Source organism: Scyliorhinus canicula, chromosome 4 (genome assembly GCF_902713615.1).
Source record: "Scyliorhinus canicula chromosome 4, sScyCan1.1, whole genome shotgun sequence".
Lineage (NCBI taxonomy): Eukaryota > Metazoa > Chordata > Chondrichthyes > Carcharhiniformes > Scyliorhinidae > Scyliorhinus > Scyliorhinus canicula.
The window spans coordinates 217,085,289-217,104,833 of NC_052149.1; the positions used below are offsets into that span (position 1 = coordinate 217,085,289).

The following is a 19,545-nucleotide window of genomic DNA, read 5'->3' on the forward strand; positions in this document are numbered from 1 at the left end:
GCCAAAAACATGAATTATCAGATAAGTTGACACACTTTGAAATCAGAATAAACTATACGTAAATGCGAATTGGCTGGAATTCTCTGCCCATTTTCTGGCGATGGAATTCTTTGGTTTCCCTGCGGTATGGGGTGGCGTGTCTAGGAATTCCCATTGACAGCAGCGGGAGCAGAGAATCCCGCCCAGAAACACACGACGGGGAGGCCGGAGAATCCAGCCCATTATTTTTTTCTGATCTGGGGAGGCATCAGAAATTTAACTAAACAAATCAATTAGTGACTTCTCTTTGGTCACAATAAGAAGCTTTATGTAGTTCCACAAACATTTATTTCCTTCCAAGCTGTCAGTTGTAATTACAGTTACACCATAAGCCAAGACAAAACAGAATGTTTGAATGGAACTGTCATATTTGTTTTATTGTAAGACTTCATGGAATAACATTGTAGTTTGTTTTTCCTGCAAATTTTCTAAGTTCTATGTTCCGATATATATATATATGTACATATATATTATATATAGATAATTGTGTAGAATCTAGAGTATCTGATCTCAATCTCCTTCGTAACCATTTTATTTTATTATCTTCTTGTTCTCGTAAAAAAATGTCAAACTGCTTAACACGCCTGGAAATAACATGTCAAGTTTACAGAAAATCTCATTTATCATCAAGACGTTTTGAGAAACTTTTGTGAAGGCCACGAAGAATCCAGCACAAGAAACAGAAAGTAACTTTATTTACAACAATATGTACACAGTACCAGCAGTTCACTATTAGTTCACTCTCGAGCCGGTATACCACACTGGCCAGCTCCATTTATACAACTGCACTGCTAATGATCCCCCCCCCCCCCCATCCCCTCATTGGGGGAGCTCATATTCCCTTGAGGATCATGGGTTATAACAGAAACACATTTTGGTTTTGTCAAGATCTGAAAATTACAGACAATATAAATCACATCATCACTGGGTATATATTGGTGCCTCTATTGGGTACTTGATTCATGGGCAACCATGTCTACCTGTTTGACTGGTTAATTAAACTAAAGTCTTGTATTTGATAGCACAATTCATAACTTCAGGACATCTCAAAACGCCTCACTTTAGAAATGCGAGGTGGGATTCTCGTGGCTGTAATCATTGCGACGTGACAGGAACATTTGGCGTTCTCACCAAAACTCCATTCACTTTCACTGGCGCCGAAAATTCCCAGCTGTGAATGAGGATGGAAAATTTCAGCCACAGTCAGATTGTAATGCCAATGATGTACTATAATACCAAAGTTGGAAATGCTTCCTGGCTAAGAACATTGTGTTGGAGTTGTCCATAGTTCTGTGGGCATGAAGGTTGTGGACGTGGACAGCAGCGAGTGCTGTGCTGGAGTAACATCGAGGAATACTTATCATTAAATGAAAATGAAATGAAAATCGCTTATTGTCACAAGTAGGCTTCAATGAAGTTACTGTGAAAAGCCCCTAGTCGCCACATTCCGGCGCCTGTCCGGGGAGGCTGGTACGGGAATATGATGGATGTTATGCTTACCAGCTCACATATAGGATTAGAACAGTCATTAAAACACACCCAATATGTGGTAACCAATGGATATAGAGGTGTACAGCTAACACCCGGGTTATAAATGCCTCCAATTGCTCTGCTTCAGTCTCTATCTTAATTCCCTTCTTGGTTTACATCTCACACATCCCCTTTTGCTTTGGTGTCCTCCTCCTTCCGCCTGAGGACAATATATTTTGCAAGCCTTTTCCTGAAGTATTCAGATTCGTTTTCCATATGCTGGTTTGTAGTGTGTGGTTGTTGTTTCTTTACCTATTCACTTCACCCCAGTTCTCTTTCCCCTTGGAATGAACAGGCATTTTGGAGACAATGTCAATGAAGTTAACTGTCCCAAAGTGATGCACTGAAGTGGGTGGCATTGCAATGAGAAAGTTGACAAAAACACCTCCAGTGAAGGGGTTAAGACTGCTTCCCTTGTTTGGCCCATGCTGGATTTTGATCCTGTTCAGTCATTCATCAAAGCTAAACATTTTATGATTCATTTTGCAACAAGACTCCTCATAATTGCACCCAGGGTAACCCTAATAGACAGTTTTATAATGAACAGAATCTAATAATCCTGAACCTTTGCAAATTGTTGTGTGACTAACCACAAACGTAAAAGGATCATAAATGATTTACAAATTCTCCTAAATGAAGCCCAAATACAATATAGCTCATGTGCCATGAGTATTATTAGTGTGAGCTCAATTTCAGAGGCTCCACATTATTAACATTAAATTTTCAAATATAAATGGTCTCAGCAGATAAAACAGAAAGTACAATAACAGGAGCATGGAATTATGTAAAATGTTGATGAAAATGCCTTGTTAATTTGTGACTTATATGTGAGAGTAAAATTAAACATGCAGCACATCTCAGCAGCAGGCGAGTATACTGCTGTGAAAACACTCCTACAAGGACCTCCGTTCTTGCCTTCTCTGTGTGGCACCATCTTCGCAACCTCCTTAAGAACCAATCCACATGATCTAACTTAATTACTTCCCAATAAAAAAATTTATTGTACATTAAAATCCAGATTAATTACATGTCGAAGCAAACAAGCGCATAGCAGATGCCTATTTAATATGTTAATTAGGCATGCCTATACATAAGCAGCGCATTTGCAACAAACAAGTTTTCTTAATTAAGCACCCACAGTATCTCAAATAGTGAGTTTTGTACAAAACTGATCGGTGAAATGTCCTTTTCTTAAAATATATACATTATAAATTTGGATCAGTGCTCATCTCAAATCACACAGGTTCCGCTTGACCCAAAGCATTTGGACAACATTTAAATGGGGTGCCTCTGTGTACCACTCTATTGCACCGAAGTGTAAGTAAGGGCAACACTACAATAACTGTACACCACAGGTAGTGGGAGCAGTAACTTCACCTTGGATGTACACAAGGGAAGAACAAGGGGACAGCACGGTAGCATTGTGGATAGCACAATTGCTTCACAGCTCCAGGGTCCCAGGTTCGATTCCGGCTTGGGTCACTGTCTGTGCGGAGTCTGCACATCCTCCCCGGGTGCTCCGGTTTCCTCCCACAGTCCAAAGATGTGCAGGTTAGGTGGATTGGTCATGACAAATTGCCCTTAGTGTCCAAAATTGCCCTTAGTGTTGGGTGGGGTTACTGGGTAATGGGGGATAGAGTGGAGGTGTTGACCTTGGGTAGGGTGCTCTTTCCAGGAGCCGGTGCAGACTCGATAGGCTGAATGGCCTCCTTCTGCACTGTAAATTCTATGATAATCTATATGGGCTCCTTGAACAGAAAGGATGCAGGAGAGTGAAAAAGAATCTTAGTGAGCTGCTCAAAATCCCCATTACAAATGAGAAACATGGAAACATAGAAAATAGGGGCATGAGTCGGCCATTCAGGCCTTTGAGCCTGCTAGGCCATTTAGTATGATCATGGTTAACCCTCTATCTCAATACGACACTCCCACGCTCTCCCCAGACCTCTTGACACTTTTAGAGACTAGAAATCTACTTATTTCCTCCTTAAATATATTCATAACTTGACTTCAACAGATTTCTGTGGTAGAGAAGTCCAAAGGTTCACCACCCTCTGAGTGAAGAGGTTTCCCTTCATCTCAGCCTTAAATGGCTTACCATGTATCCTGCGACTGTGACCCCTTGTTCGGGGGACACCCCCCACCTCCCCAACCGGAAGAAACAACATTCCTTCATCCAGTCTGCCCAGCCAAATCAGAATTCTACAGTTTCAATTACATCCCTTCTCATTCTTCTAAATTTCAGTGAATACCGGCCCAGTCAAACCAATCTCTCCTCAGACGACAATCCAGCCATCCCAGCATCCATTTGGTGAACCTCCACTCCCTCCTTTCTTAGATAAGGAGACCAAAACTGCACACAATGCTCCAGATATTGTCTCACCAAGGCCCTGCAAAACTACAGAAAGACAGCCTTGTTCCTCTCCTCCAGTCCTCTTGCAACCAAGGCCAACATACCATTTGCCTTCCTAACTGTACTTGTATGTTGTTTTTTAGTGACTAATGTACAAGGACACCAAGGTCCTTTCATGCATCAACATTTCCAATCTATCACCATTTAAATCATACACTGACATTCTGTTTCTCCATCTGAAGTGCTAACTTTACATTTATCCATGTTTTACTGCATCTGCCATGTATTTGATCACTCACTGTATTTGTCAAAATCACCATGAAGCCTCTTAACATCCACACCACTCACATTCCCACCAACGTTTGGGTTGCCAGCAAACTTGAAAATATTGTATTCGGTTCCCTCATCTACATTAGTGATGTATATTGTGAATAGCTGGGGCCCAAGCACTGAGACCAGTGGGACCCAACTAGTCACCATCTGCTGCTTCAAAAAACACCCATTTCTTCCTACTCTTCTTTTCCTGTCTGCCAACCAGTTCTCAATCCATGCCAGTAAATTAACCCCAATCCCATGTGCTTTAATTTTGCACACAAATCCCTTATGTGGCACTTCATCAAATGTTTTCTGAATCCAAATGCACCACATCCAATGGTTCACCCTTATCTATTGTACTAGTTACGTCCTCAAAAAACTCCAATATGTTTGTAAAACAAGGGGGAGAAAGGTGGCATAGTGGTTAGCACTGCTGCCTCACAGCTCCCGTTCCCAGGTTCAAGTTCCAGCCTCGGTTGACTGTCTGTGTGGTGTTTGCACTTTCTCCCCTTGTCTGCGTGGGTTTCCTCCGGGTGCTCCAGTTTCCCAAAGATGTGCAGGTTCGGTGGATTGGCCATGCTAAATTGCCCCTTTGTGTCCAAAAGGTTAGGTCGGGTTACTGGGTTAAGGGGATAGGGTTGAAACCTAGGGTGCTCTTTCCAAGGGCTGATGGATACTCAATGGGCCGAATGACCTCCTTCTGCACAATAAATTCTGTGATTTTATGATTCTATGATTTCCCTTTCATATATCCATGTTGACTTTGTCTAATCCTGTTGATATTTTGTAAGTGCCCTATTATCACATGGACAAAGAATAACAATGGGTTGGTACAAGGCACAATTGAGAAGATGTAAGGTGAATAGCAAGATCATATGCAACGATTGTAAGATTAGGATTTGATTTAATCTCATATGATACAAATTTTTGGTTTTGTTTTATTTAGTGGAATGATTAAGAGTTGCTCATTCTAAGATTGTTGGGGTGTTTAATGTAGCAGGGTACAATTTAGATGAGGCATTATCTTAAACTGTAAGATGTATTTAGACTTTCAGAAAGCTTTCAACAAGGTCTCACTTAGCAGATTACTATGCAAAGTTAAAGCACATGGGATTGCGGGTAGTATCTTGAGATGGATAGAAAGCTGGGACTGGATTCTCCCCTACCCGGCAGGGCGGGGGGTTCCGGCGGGATGGAGTGGCGTGAACCACTCCGGTGTCGGGCCGCCCCAAAGGTGCGGATTTCAAGCCCTAATCTTAAGGGGATAGGCTCGCTCCGGAGTGGTTGGCGCCCCGCCGGCCGGCGGGAAAGGCCGTTGGCGCCACGCCAGCTGGGGCCGAAGGGACTTCACCGGCCGGCGGAAGTACGCGCATGCGCCGGAGCATCAGTGGCTGCTGATGTCATCCCCGCGCATACGCAGGGGAGGGGGTCACGTCTGCGTTGGCCATCGTTCAGGCTAAGAAAAGAGCGCCCCCATGGTACAGACCCGCTCACCGATCGGTGGGCCCCGATCGCGGGCCAGGCCACTGTGGGAGCACCCCCCAGGGCCAGATCGCCCCGCGCCCCCCCCCCCCCCCCCCCGGACCCCGGAGCCTGCCCGTGCCGCCAGTCCCGCCAGTAAGGGAGGTGATTTGATTCACGCCGGCGGGACCGGCATTACAGCAGCGGGACTTCGGCCCATCGCAGGCCGGAGAATCGCCGGAGTGGGTAGGGGGCCTGCCGACTGCGGGGGCCACCCCGCCGAATCTCTGGTGCAGGAGACGGGAGACGGCGGGGGCGGGATTCACGCTGGGCCCCGGCGATTCTCCGACCCGGCGTTGGGGGGTGGGGGGGGCGGAGACTCCCGCCCCTAGTTAGTAGACAGGAAGCAAAATGTTGGAATAAATGGGTCTTTTTTGATTGGCAGCAGTGATTTGTGGGCTACTGCAGGAATCTGTGCCAGGACCCCAACTATTCACATTATATATTAATGAGTTGGACGAGGGATCTAAATATATTGTCTCCAAATTTGCAGATGAGACAAAGTTATGTAGAAGTGTGAGCTTTAGGGAGGATGCAGAGATGCTTCAGCTCCCACAAATGTCCCAAAAGATGTGCTTGTTAGGTGGACATTCTGAGTTCTCCGTCAGTGTACCCGAACAGGTGCCATAGTGTGCCGACTAGGGGGTTTTCACAGTAACTTTATGGTAGTGTTATTGTAAGCCTACTTGTGACACTGATAAAGATTATATTATTATTATAAAATTCTAACAGGACAAGACAGGGTGGACGTGGAGAGGATGTTTCCATTGGTAGGAAAAACCAGAACCAGAGGGCACAATCTCAGATTGTGTTGTTGAGGCCAAAACATTGTGTAATTTCAAGAAGGAATTAGATATAGCTCTTGGGGCTAAAGGGATCAAGGGATATGGGGGGAAGGCGGAATGAGCATTGAACTTGATGATGAGCCATAATCAAAATGAATGGCGGAACAGGCTTGAAAGGCCGAATGGCCTCCTTCTGCTTCTATTTTCGATGTAATTTTCTCTGTGTGTACGATTTCTTCCTTTTTTTGGCCACAAATAAGTGAAACAGGAACACAGGATGGAATAGAGTTGGCACTTGTTGTTTTAAAAGAATTACATCTTCAGCATATGGCTGAATCGCAGGCTTTGAAAGCAAACCAAGGCAGGCCAGCAGCACGGTTCAATTCCCGTACCAGCCTTCCCGAACAGGCACCGGAATGTGGCGACTAGGGGCTTTTCACAGTAACTTCATTTGAAGCCTACTTGTGACAATAAGCGATTTTCATTTTCATTTCATTTTCTGGTGTCACATACACAATAACACTCCTACTGTTAGAATTGCTTATCACTGACAGCGTTCATGAGACACAGACGGTAAAGATCTTCTGCTTTTCTTAACAAGTTCAGTCTGAGGGTTAGTTTGGACAAGAACAACAACGATGACGGGCAGGATTCTCCGACCCGCTGCACCAGTTTTCCCGTGTGACACGCACCCCTGGCAACAGGATCCTCCGTCCCGGCAGCTGGCCAATGGGGTTTCCCATTGTGGGCACCCCTTGCCGTTGGGAAATCAGCAGCCGTGAATGTGCTGCCAGCGAAATGAAGGATCCTTCCCGTGGAGAATCCAGCCCTACATGCCTATGTGGGGAAGTCGAATGGGCAATATAATTGCTTTATTTGCATGTTTACTGCCTTAAGGTATTGTGTGTATTTCGACTTGCTCAAAAGGCAACTGAAGAAAACCTGCAAAGCTGCAAACTGTTACAGTACTTCATGGTTATTGGAGTTCGAGATTATTCAGAATTGACTGGCAAAAGAGACAACCAAAGCAACACCTGCAACCTAAAGAAGAAGTCATCCAGAAGTTTGATAGAATCAGTTGATGGCTATATGTAGTTAACTATGTACTATGTTTTCGAATGTTACTTGGACTTAAATGGTAATTTTTCATGTTCCAAGGGAATATTCCCTTTTATGAGATTCTTTGTGCCTTTCCAAATCTGAGTTCCATAGAATTGAACCCATACAGTGCAGAAGGAGGCATATGACCCATCAAGTCTGCACCGACCATCTGAAGCCCCATAACCCCATCTAACCTGCACATCTTTGGACACTGATGTGTTTGGTCCCTTGTACTTTAAGATGTACTCACCAAACACTTCGATCTGTCCAAACCAGGATCCTTTTATTGTGTCTCGTGCAGTCGGATAACAATCTGATACAGAGCATGTTATTACATAGAAAATACAGTGCAGAAGGAGGCCATTCAGCCCATCACGTCTGCACCGACCCACTTAAGCCCTCACTTCCACCCTAGCCCCATAACCCATTAACCCCTTGGTTACTAAGGGCAATTTAGCATAGCCAAACCACCTAACCTGCACGTCTTTGGATTCTGGGAGGAAACCGGAGTACCCAGAGGAAACCCACGCAGACACAGGGAGAAGGTGCAAACTCCGCACAGACAGTGATCCAGCGGGGAATCGAACCTGGACCCTGGCGCTGTACAGCCACAATGCTATCCACTGTGCTAGCGTGCTGCCCAATGGAGTCTTGCTATTCCTCTGGAACTGACACCTTCTGCTGACCTGTTACATGCAGGTCTTATTACCCTCTGTCTTGTGTACCTCTGGAGATGGCCGGATGAGCCTCTCTTTCTATACAGGTCTTAGGTCACACGACCTTGGTCTTGAGACCACATGGTGTGTCTGTACCGACACCTGCTGGTTGGAGGTCTCACACCATCCAACTATAATATGGCCCATAAGCATATCACCACAGACACTAAGGGGCAATTTAGCATGGCCAATACACCTAAGCAGAATATATTTGGACTGTAGGTTGAAACTGGAGCACCCGAGGAAATCCACCCAGACACAGCAAGAACGTGCAAACTCCACACAGTCACCCAAGATCAGAATTAAACCCGGTCCCTGGCTCTGTGAGGCAGCAGTGCTAACCACTGTACCACCGTGCCGCCACATTGCATTTTTCTTTTAGTCTCGAGTCATGTTATGATCTCGATATTGAAGGAAATTCATAATTTCTTTTCTTTTTTTGTCCTTTCGTGCTTCCCTATCTCTGAGCATCACCAACTCCTGGACTAAAACAACATAGTAGGCTTTGTGGAAATCGTTGACTGTCACATGGGTTTCACTGTACAAACAGCAGAAAAGGAACAGCAGAAGGGACCATTTGTAACTAAGGCTGTAGTCATGATAATGAGTGGGCCTCCTTTCATTGAGTGGCAATCTGTGATGATCCTATTGGTCCAAAGTCTTACAGCAACAATTGATAAGTAATTCATAAGACATGACCTCTAACTCAAGCATTGTTTTACATGACAAATGAAGAGGAGGAAAATGTCCACTTGTCCGATCACCTGTTCATTTGTTCTTGACGCAAAGAACAATTATGATCAGTGCTGATCTGATTAATTATGACTTTGAATAATTTTTTTATGCATCTTCATATACTGTTACTCACAACCACTAGGAATGGTTACAAGGCTGCAAAAGTCCTTGAAATATCACCATATTTCTTAATCTTTGCATATCACCTTGAACTTTAAACATGATACTGTACAAATCATTAAGGCGCCACAGACCTGGTATGATGGTATCATAACGTTGACAAATTACATTGCTGAATTACGTGGACACACTGGTGTTGGGGGGTGGGGTGGGGATATATTCGCAACTTTGCTCGGATCTGGATACCTTTACAGCAGATTTTCCATTCCTTTTATAAATCAAGCTCAATATCTTATGGTAAGATCAACTTATTTTTTTTTCTTAATGTCGATGCCTGTTCATAAAGAATCCAATCCTGTGTCTTCTTTCCCCTGGCACAGTTGCTGGGTATTGCCCGCACAGGTCTGACCTAAATGTTAGTAAAACAATGTGATTGGGGATGTGTTGGCTATTATTTCTGGAAAGATTTCAGTGAATGTTATTACTGAAGCTCAAAGACTGTCAAAATCCCATTTACCAAGTGACATCTTCACTGGGACCGTAGTGACTGATGGAAATTGAATGAGAGAATCTTACTGCCCGATAACAATGTAATATTGTTCCTTTTTACTGTCTCTAGAGGTCTCTGGCGGATGTTACAAAGCCTATTTGTCGATTGCTTACAAAGTACTCTAGTCACATCTGGTGGGTAAAACCTGGTACTACAAAAAGCTTCCAGTTATACAATATATGCAGTCTTTGGAGATCAATAAAATTGAAATTGTTGCCAAACATGTCCCCAGTAATAGACATGTAACATTTGAAAAGGTTATCACTTTGAATGGTGCAAAGGAACAGGCAGAACAATAAACAAGCATAAACCAGAATTTCTAATATTTAAGAGATTTGACATGGAAACGTGTTGTCTACCAGTGATAAAAAGATAGCAATGAACTGTGAGCCCATTTCTGCATCAGATGCCTTTAATAAACCCACTCAGAACAACACATTTACATTTTCAATTAGCTTATTATTAGTTTCATTGAACACAAACCTCCCATTCAGCATAAACAGCCAATATCATCTTGTACCAGAAGTGAACAATAGTAACTAGCCTGAAGAAACGTCCTTCCTCATCACGCAATTAGCCAGTAAATGGTCCAGTGAATTACATATCGGGTACTGGATCATCTCTGCTGGTAGATAAAATTACTCTAACCATATTGCACAATTTGTCCATTGACAGTAAAGCTTCAAGAAAGGAGGCAAACATTTAAATATTTTCCAAGTTATCAACCAATAGGTCATTATAGTTTCTCAGTTCCCTTACATTATTACTGACCATTCTGCAGATAATGAAACGTGAACAGTCAAATAATTCTCTTCCATTCATTCATAATCCGCATGTCCAATTCATCCCAACAACTATCTCATTTCATTCCTGCGAAGCAAATCCTCCAGTCATTCCAAACACTGTATATATAGAACAGTACAGCACAGAACAGGCCCTTCGGCCCTCGATGTTGTGCCGAGCAATGATCACCCTACTTAAACCCACGTAACCCGTATACCCGTAACCCAAAAATCCCCCAATTAACCTTACACTACGGGCAATTTAGCATGGCCAATCCACCTAACCCGCACATCTTTGGACTATGGGAGGAAACCGGAGCACCCGGAGGAAACCCACGCACACACGGGGAGGACGTGCAGACTCCACACAGACAGTGACCCAGCCGGGAATCGAACCTGGGACCCTGGAGCTGTGAAGCATTGATGCTAACCACCATGCTACCGTGAGGCCCCTTACTTCATTCAACTCTGAAAGGTGTTCCATTCCACCTATGGCCTTTGTACCTGGCTATGGGCTGGATTTTACGAGAGCATACTTCTCATGCCCACAATCCACCCACCCCAATCCACCCGCCCTGATAAAAACATCTTGTGAACTAACTGACTGCCTAATGGAAATAATACACTGGGGGAAGTCTTAGCATGGTATTTCTGGACCTTTTGCCCTTTGGGGTAGAAAGGTCTGTCCTCAAGAGCTGCTGGTCAATCAGATTGGCCGGGAGCTGAACCGACCCAGCTGGCCAGAACTCATTGGTGACCGCTGCTAGGATTACAACTAGTTTGGAGGAGAAGGTCCATGGTGACCCGATTTGCAGGGAAGTCCAGGTTTCTTGATCATAAATAGTCGGGTCCCGAAGGAGGTTGGGGATGGGTGTGTGTGTGTGGGGAGGGGGGGGGGGGCCGCGGAGAGCTCAGTTTTCATATGCAACGGGGGGAGTCCCAAAATGGGCAAACACCTTGCAGGTTCTTAGTCCCGCTAAACATAGGACAGCCCCAAGAGGAAGCGCTTCCTTCCTTCCCACCTTTTGGCCGGAAGTTGTGAAAAAGTGGATTGGCCTCTTTTGTTCTGCCTTCCCCACCCACATGTTGGCCAGGTTTTGTCCGCAATAGGATCAAAGAACAAAGAACAAAGAAAAACACAGGACAGGAACAGGCCCTTCGGCCATCCAAACCTGCGCCGACCATGCTGCCCACCTAAACTAAAAATGTCTTCACTTCCGGGGTCCATATTCCTCTATTCCCATCCTATTTGTGTATTTATCAAGATGCCCCTTAAACGTCACTATCGTCCCTGCTTCCACCACATCCTCCGGCAGCGAGTTCCAGGCACGCACTACCCCTGTGTAAAAAAACTTGCCTCGTCCATCTCCTCTGAACCTTGCCCCTCGCACCTTAAACCTATGCCCCCGGGTAATTGACCCCTCTACCCTGGGAAAAAGTCTCTGACTATCCACCCTGTGTATGCCCCTCATAATTTTGAAGACCTCTATCAGGTCGCCGCTCAACCTCTGTCGTTCCAGTGAGAGCAAACCAAGTTTATTCAACCTTTCCTCATAGCTAATGCCCTCCATACCAAGCAACGTCCTGGTAAATCTCTTCTGCACCCTCTCTAAAGCGTCCACACCCTTCTGGTAGTGTGGCGACCAGAATTGAACACTATGTTCCAAGTGTGGCCTAACTAAGGTTCTATACAGCTGCAACACGACTTGCCAATTTTTATACTCAATGCCCTGGCCAATGAAGGCAAGCATGCCCTATGCCTTCTTGACTACCTTCTCCACCTGTGTTGCCCCTTTCAGGGACCTGTGGACCTGTACGCCTAGATCTCTCGGACTGTCTGAACTCTTGAGGGTTCCACCATTCACTGTATATTCCTTACCTGTATTAGACCTTCCAAAATGCATTACCTCACATTTGTCCGGATTAAACTCCATCTGCCATCTCTCTGGCCAAACGATGTAAATCCTGCAGTATCCTCTGACAGTCCTCATCGCTATCCGCAATTCCACCAACCTTTCTGTCATCCGCAAACTTAGTAATCAGATCAGTTACATTTTCCTCCAAATCATTTATATATACTATGAACAGCATAGTTCCCAGCACTGAACCCTGCAGAACACCACTAGTCACAGCCCTCCAATCCGAAAAGCACCATTTAATTGCTACTCTCTGCCTTCTATGACCTAGCCAGTTCTGTATCCATCTTGCCAGCTCACCTCTTATCCCGTGTGACTTCATCTTTTGTACCAGTCTGCCATGAGAGACCTTGTCAAAGGCCTTACTGAAGTCCATATAGACAACATACACTGCCCTACCTGCATCAATCATATTTGTGACCTCCTCAAAAAACTCTATAAAGTTAGTGAGCCACGACCTCCCCTTCACAAAACTGTGCTGCCAAGGGTGGACAGTGTGGCTGAACCTTTACTAATCCACTTTAACATGGGGACAGTGCGGGGATGGGCTGGAAGGCGATCAGTTAGCCACATTTCCTATTTTATGCTCTCACCCCATCTGCAACTATGCCAGCTGGGGAGCAAAACATTTCCCCCTATGCATATCCACAAACAAATGTGAATTATGTATATTGTGAAACAAAACATAACTATCGTTTGTCAGTACCTTGTCCTCACTCATCCCAAGGGGTGACTGCGGCCAACTTTCCATCAATTATTTTAAGAGGAGTACACAATAATAAAGCAACAAGCAGATATTAAACATACATATTTGTTCCTACCATTCTGAATCCTTCAGCAACTCACAACGAAAATCATTGGAATATGTAGCTCAGCTTGTCCAAAACTTGTTCTTCAATCATCAAACTGTTGAAATAAAAAAATTGAGAAAAAGGTTGTCTCAAATAGTATCAACTGGAAGCTATAGTGTGAAATGTAGTTATTTACATTAATATTTGCATGATTTCAATGAAAATACCTTTTGCTTTAACATAGCAACACAAATAAAGAATTGGAGGTCGAATTATCGAATTGTTTATCCCACACCACGATTAACAATAAACAATCTTTACATTTTAAAATTTTACATTTTCAATTACTGATTAAAGTGCCCTTGTTAAAAAATCACCTATCGTCACCTTTATGCTCATTGTGGAATTTCTTTTTACAATAAACTCTTTTTTTGAATTATTTATGCCAAAGTAAAGAGGGTTGTTGCCGGGAAATTAGGTATTTCCTATCTTCTTGCTCAGAGTCGGCATCAAGTTAGATTAAACACAGCTGGATTCAGAGTAAAACCCCTGATGCTCGACCTCAAAACCAAGCATTAACTCCATCCTCAGAAGATGACCCTTTTTGCTGTGTAATAAGTTCCCATTCTGTACCCCCTCTTGAACATGCCACTTTACTGTGAAATTCTGACATGTCGGCCCATGTTTATGAGGAATTGGTTGGAGGTTGGCGTGGAAACTCTTATGCCAGACGGCAAGTTCTTTTTTATCTTTTTCTTTTAATTTGAAGGACCCAATTCATTTTTTACAATTAAGGGACAAATCAGTGTGTCCAATCCATCTACCCTGCACATCTTTGGGTTATGAAGGCGAAACCCACGCAAACAAGGGGAGAATGTGCAAACTCCACGCTGACAGTGACTCAGAGCTGGGATCGAACCTGGGACTTTGGCGCTGCGAGGCAGCAGTGCTAACCACTGCGCAACAGTACTGCCCTGGCAGCAAGTTCTTTTGTTAATTTCTGGTAGAATTGAACCCAAGTTGAGGGCAGCACGGTGGCACAGTGAGTAGCACTGCTGCCTCACGGCGCCAATGTCCGAGGTTCGATCCTGGCTCTGGGTCACTGTCCGTGTGGAGTTTGCACATTCTCCCTGTGTTTGCGTGGGTTTCGCCCCCACAACTCAAAGATGTGCAGGCTATGTGGATTGACCACGCTGAGTTGTCCCTTAATTTGAAAACATTAATTGGGTCCTCTAAAATAAAAAAAATATTTGAATCCAAGTCCTTTAAGAATGGACCAGAGTTCTAAGCCACCATAACACAAAAGCTTCCTTTTTTTGACGTGGACTGCTGCACAGGATATTGCTGATTCAAACAGGGGCTGATATTCAACCTGACACAGTGAACCAGCTCACTGACAATATTAAGGACAAACACAAATGCAACAATGAAGCGTATTAAAAAACATTTGAAAAGCAATCATTTTAATTGTCAGAATAACAACAGTTACTCACCAAGATGATCTAGTTTTCTTTTCAACAAAAGACTCTCCTGAATCATAATCACAAGTTAATATTTTAAAGAATTAATTTCCCCTCCTTTGATTATTCTTCTGCACCAAGGTGCACCTCAGCAAGCAAATTATTTGCACCAGGCCAATTATTCCTTTCCAGTTTGCTCCTTTACCGTGGGCAAGTGCATGGATTTGCCAGTAGATCGTCACATGACGCAGCATTGTGCAGAATTATGGGTAGGAAATACGTTCATGAAATGTGGTAAATGGGGAAAAGATTGCATTTACAACACACGCCTGATTCCCAGAGAAGGTGGTGGGCCTCGGCCTTTAAGATGCTGTATAGTCCTGTGGGTGCTTTTGTTTTGCAGTTCTTCTGTCCCAATTGTTTTCGGGGACATCAAGGTCAACATGTCAAATCAGACAGAGTAGAAATGGCAGTTTTTCTTCCCTGAAGGATACTGATGAACAGTGTGTGATTTTATGGCACTTTGCAGCTTTCGTTCTCATTTTGCCAGACTCACTGAATTCAAATTCAGAATTTGCCATGATAAATTTTATCCCATTAACTTTGAGGTACACAATTAAGGCTCAGTGGACTAACACTACAAGCAATCTGCATTTGCCTCCTGTTTGCCTTCATGGATCTTGACAGAAGTAATAAAAAACACAGACTTCAAATCCAAAATGACTCAGGAGTGCAGTGCGGAAATGAGATCTCTCTTTACCTTTGCTCGATGGTGAAAGTTCCATTTTCCACCATTTTAACGTAGCAAGTGGAGAGATAGAGGAACCGGGATTGTTCTCTTAGAACAGAAAAAAAGTTAAAGGGAGATTTAAAGAAAATGTTTGACATTATAAACGGCTTTTATGGCGTAAATAAAGAGAAACTGTTTACATTGGCTGGAGGGCCAGCAACAAAAAGATAAATTTTAAAGTAATTGGAAAAAGAATTAGAACTAAGATGAGTTTTTTTTTCATGCAGCTTGTTGTTATGAGTTGGAATGTGTCATATGAAAGGTTGGTGGAAATAAATTCAATTATTAGATTTCAAAAGGAAATTGAATGTGTACTTGAAAAGAAAAGACTTGCAAGGCTGTGGGGAAAGTGTAGGGGAGTGGGACTAATTGGATAGCTATTTCAAAGAGGCATGGTGAACTGAATGGCCTCCTTCTACACTGTATGATTCAACATTCATCCTTATTTAAGTGTTCCCTGTAGTGTAATAATGAATGTTATAACCATCAGTCCTTCAGATAATCCTTCTTCTCGAACAACGTCGCATTTTTGTAAATTATTAAAGTTGTAAGTTTTGACTCTACCACTGATGCTTCATTAGAATTCTATTTGGATACATAGGTTCCTTCAGAAAGTTCGTAAAAAGAAACTACAAATTAAAGGCCAGTAATAAAAGTTTGAAAGCAAGGAAAAGTCAACTACGATCTTACATTAAGTTAATTTAAGGAAGAAGCAAAAAATTCATATGAATATATCAATTAACACTCCCTTTCGCTTCTGAGCCAGGAACTCCCTTGCCAATTCATCTCTCTTGGCTTTCGCCCTATCACAAACCTTCCCTTTTCTTCTTCCACCGCCCCCTCCCCCTCTTATTCAAAACCAATTACAATTCTACCTTTCCTCAATTTTGATGAAGGTTCATCAACCTGAAATGTCAATTGGAATTCAATGGTCGCAGAGCAGGTCAATGACAACAGCCTCACGCCGATCTGATTTAATACCAATCAGGCATTGACCTCTACTGGAGTAGGGCTGAGGATCAGGGTCATTGATGCAGCAATGGAAGAAACATAGGTGAGGCTAGTTGGTAAGACCCTGGTGAGTGGGGGATGGAGTTCAATTTAAAGGGAAAGCAGGAGTGCTCCTGCTTGGGAGGCCCCTGCTGCTGGTGGCTCTCTCGGATGTGCATGAGCTGCCGAAGACAAAGGGAGCCCACCCCTCAACTAGGCCACAGGCATACATACTAGGTTTGGTGTGATCCCTACCCACTGCTGTGCAGGCTGAGGACTTAAGCGACCAACATAAAAATTAGGAGCAGGAGTAGGCAATTCAGCCCCTCAAGCCTGCTCCTCCACTGTTCAATATAATGATGGCTGATTTCCTTTTGGCTTCAACTCCACTTTCCCGACCGTTCACAATTACCCTTCAACGCATTATTAATTAAAAAGCTATCTATCTTCTCCTTAAATTTACTCAATCCACTACACTCTGGGATAGTGAATTCCACAGATTCATGATCCCTTGAGAGAAGTAACTTCTCTTCACCTCTGTTTTAAATCTGCTACCTTTATCCTAAAACTATGACTTCTATTCTAGATTGACCCACAAGAGGAAACAAGTGCTTTACGTCCACTTTATCAAACTCTTCTATGATCTTATGTACCTCAATTAGAACTCCTCTCATTCTTCTAACCTCGATAGAGTATAGGCCTAAACTGCTCAATCTCTCTTCATAAGACAAGCCCCATATCTCTGGAATCAGTCCAGTGAACATCCTCTGAGCTACCTCTAATAAAGGTCACCTTTGACTTCTCCTGCCCCAAACTTAATCGGGATGGGGAAGTGGAGGGGGAGTCAGTCGGTGACAGTGGCTTTATTATTTCCCCTCCCCCAACCTCCCAGCCCACCGGAGGAGCATTAAATTCTACCCGCAGATGCTGCCTGACCCGCTGTGTATTTCCAGCGTTTTCTGTTTTTCTTTCAGATTTCCAACATCTGCGGTATTTTACTTTTAGTAGGCAACACAAGGACAGAGGCTATGGGCGAGATTTACCCACCAACCCGCCTGTGTTTTTCGGTGGCGCAAGGCGGCTCGCCAGTGAGATTTTCTGGCTCCGTCATTGTCAAAGAGAATTCCCGTCGACTGCACGCCTCGTTGCCGGGAACCCAGTGCGCCGTCGTTGGGACTGGAATATCCCGCCAGCGTGAACAGCCGCTAAATTCCGTCCTAGGTGTGTGCAAATCATTGAGCGTGGCAGTGTTGGCTCTGAGGCATGGAGGATTCTGGGATTTATAAATAGAACCATTCCCAGAAGGAAAGAAAACAGTAAAAACAGGGAAATAGAAATCTTAATTTGAACTGTTTTTTTTCCTTCTGGATGAATACAAAAGCAAAGCAACAAAAGTTCCACAGAACCTTAATAAAACATGAGAGCAATCTCGATTGAAGTATTGTGTCCAATTCTGGGCATCAGACTTTAGGAAGAATGCAAAGACATTAGACAGAGTGCAGAGATGATGTAGGAGAATTGGCATAGGGATGAGGGGCACGGATATATGGATAGATTGGAGAAGCCGTGGCTGTTTTCGTTTGAGACGAGAAGGTTGTGAAGAGATTTGATAGAATTGTTGAAAATCCCAACGGGACTGGGCAGAGGAGATCGGGCAAAACTACTTCCATTTGGAGAAGTGTCGAGAACAAGAGGACACAGATTTAAGGCAAATAACAAAAGAAGCAAAGATGACTTTTATACAGCAGGTGATCAGGGTCTGGAATGGGAGGATATTGCAGACAGTGATTGTCAAAAGGGTATTGGCTAATTATCAAAATAATTATTTGCAGGGTTAAGGAGAAAAGGCTGAAGCAGAAAGGGATTTCCTGAACTGCTCTTGCAGAGAGCCAACACACACAACAGGCCGAATGGCTCCTTTTGTGCTCGACCCATTCGATGAGAAGAAACTTGCATCTATATGGCACAGCGTCAGGATGTCTCAAAGGGCTTCACTCGATGAAGTACTCCTGAAGTTTAGTAACAGTTATAATGTCGGAAAATTCAAGCTGTGCACAGTTGTTCCACAACAGCAGTGGGGTAAATGATGTGCTGGTTTTTATTTTTTGCTATGCTTGTTGATAGATAAGGGTTGGCATCATGAAGTCTTTTAGCCTGAAAGAGAAGGCACCTTGACCGAGTGTCTCATCCAAGTGGTACCTTCTGACAGCTAGCGCTCCCTTAGAAGTGCACGGACATAAGTTCAAATCTCTGAACTGAGGCTTGAGTTCATGAAACTCAGAAGCAAGAGTGTGCCGTCATCGAGCCAGTGCTGACGTTTTTTTAATATATAAGTAATTTTCCGATTGTGGAGCATTAGGTTAAACCTCTTATAGTTCAGGCCCAGAAGCAATCATATTAGCCTGAAATCCCAATTCAAGAGATCTTGCAAATTGTAGCCAATGCAATTTCCAATTGCAGAGATAAACACAGGGGGACGGGGGGAGGGGGCAGGAACAGACCCTGTCATGTCCAGCCTTTTGCTGAGATGGTGCACAGCATAGTTCGTGCATTTGAGGTTCTAGAAGCAGGTTAAAAGAGGAACCAAATTTGCCATTGAGGCTAAAAAGAGCACCCTCCAAAAGGAATTGATTTTGTTCACCAGAACTCTTGCGAGATTAAATGGGAAATGATTTATTCAAGTGTATTTCAGCAAAATTAGAAGAATTGCATGCTCTCAGTGCATTGCTATATTGTGCAATGAGGGAGAAGGCAGGCTTAGTCTGTTGGCATCCTCTGCTTAAATTAGGTCTGTGAAATATCTGCTTCAGTTTATCAACGTACCGACATAATCAGATAAATTTCAGTAATCTGTCCTTGATAATGCAATTTGTGTCTATCGATAGACAGAGTTGCCAGTATCTCTCTCATGGGATACTTATAACGGACTTGGAAAAAAAATCTAAATCTTGAAACACCTTAACCCTGCTATTGAAAGCCTACACAATTTTTGAGTAATTTGGATTTGTAAACCTAATTAAATAGTCAGCTCCAGACAAGCAGTTCCTAATT

At 43.6% G+C, this 19,545-nt stretch overlaps 1 protein-coding gene across 17 annotated transcripts in view; it reads right to left on the reverse strand.

Moving 5' to 3' along the window:
* The window catches only part of LOC119965371 (teneurin-2-like), a 3,273,255-nt gene that overhangs the window by 2,410,613 nt on the left and 843,097 nt on the right, over positions 1–19,545 (reverse strand). For all 17 annotated transcript variants that reach the window (XM_038796070.1, XM_038796068.1, XM_038796065.1 and 14 more), the window contains exon 8: positions 13,285–13,369. The gene's annotated coding sequence lies outside the window, so the exon portion shown is untranslated. The remainder of the gene's footprint in view (positions 1–13,284; positions 13,370–19,545) is intronic.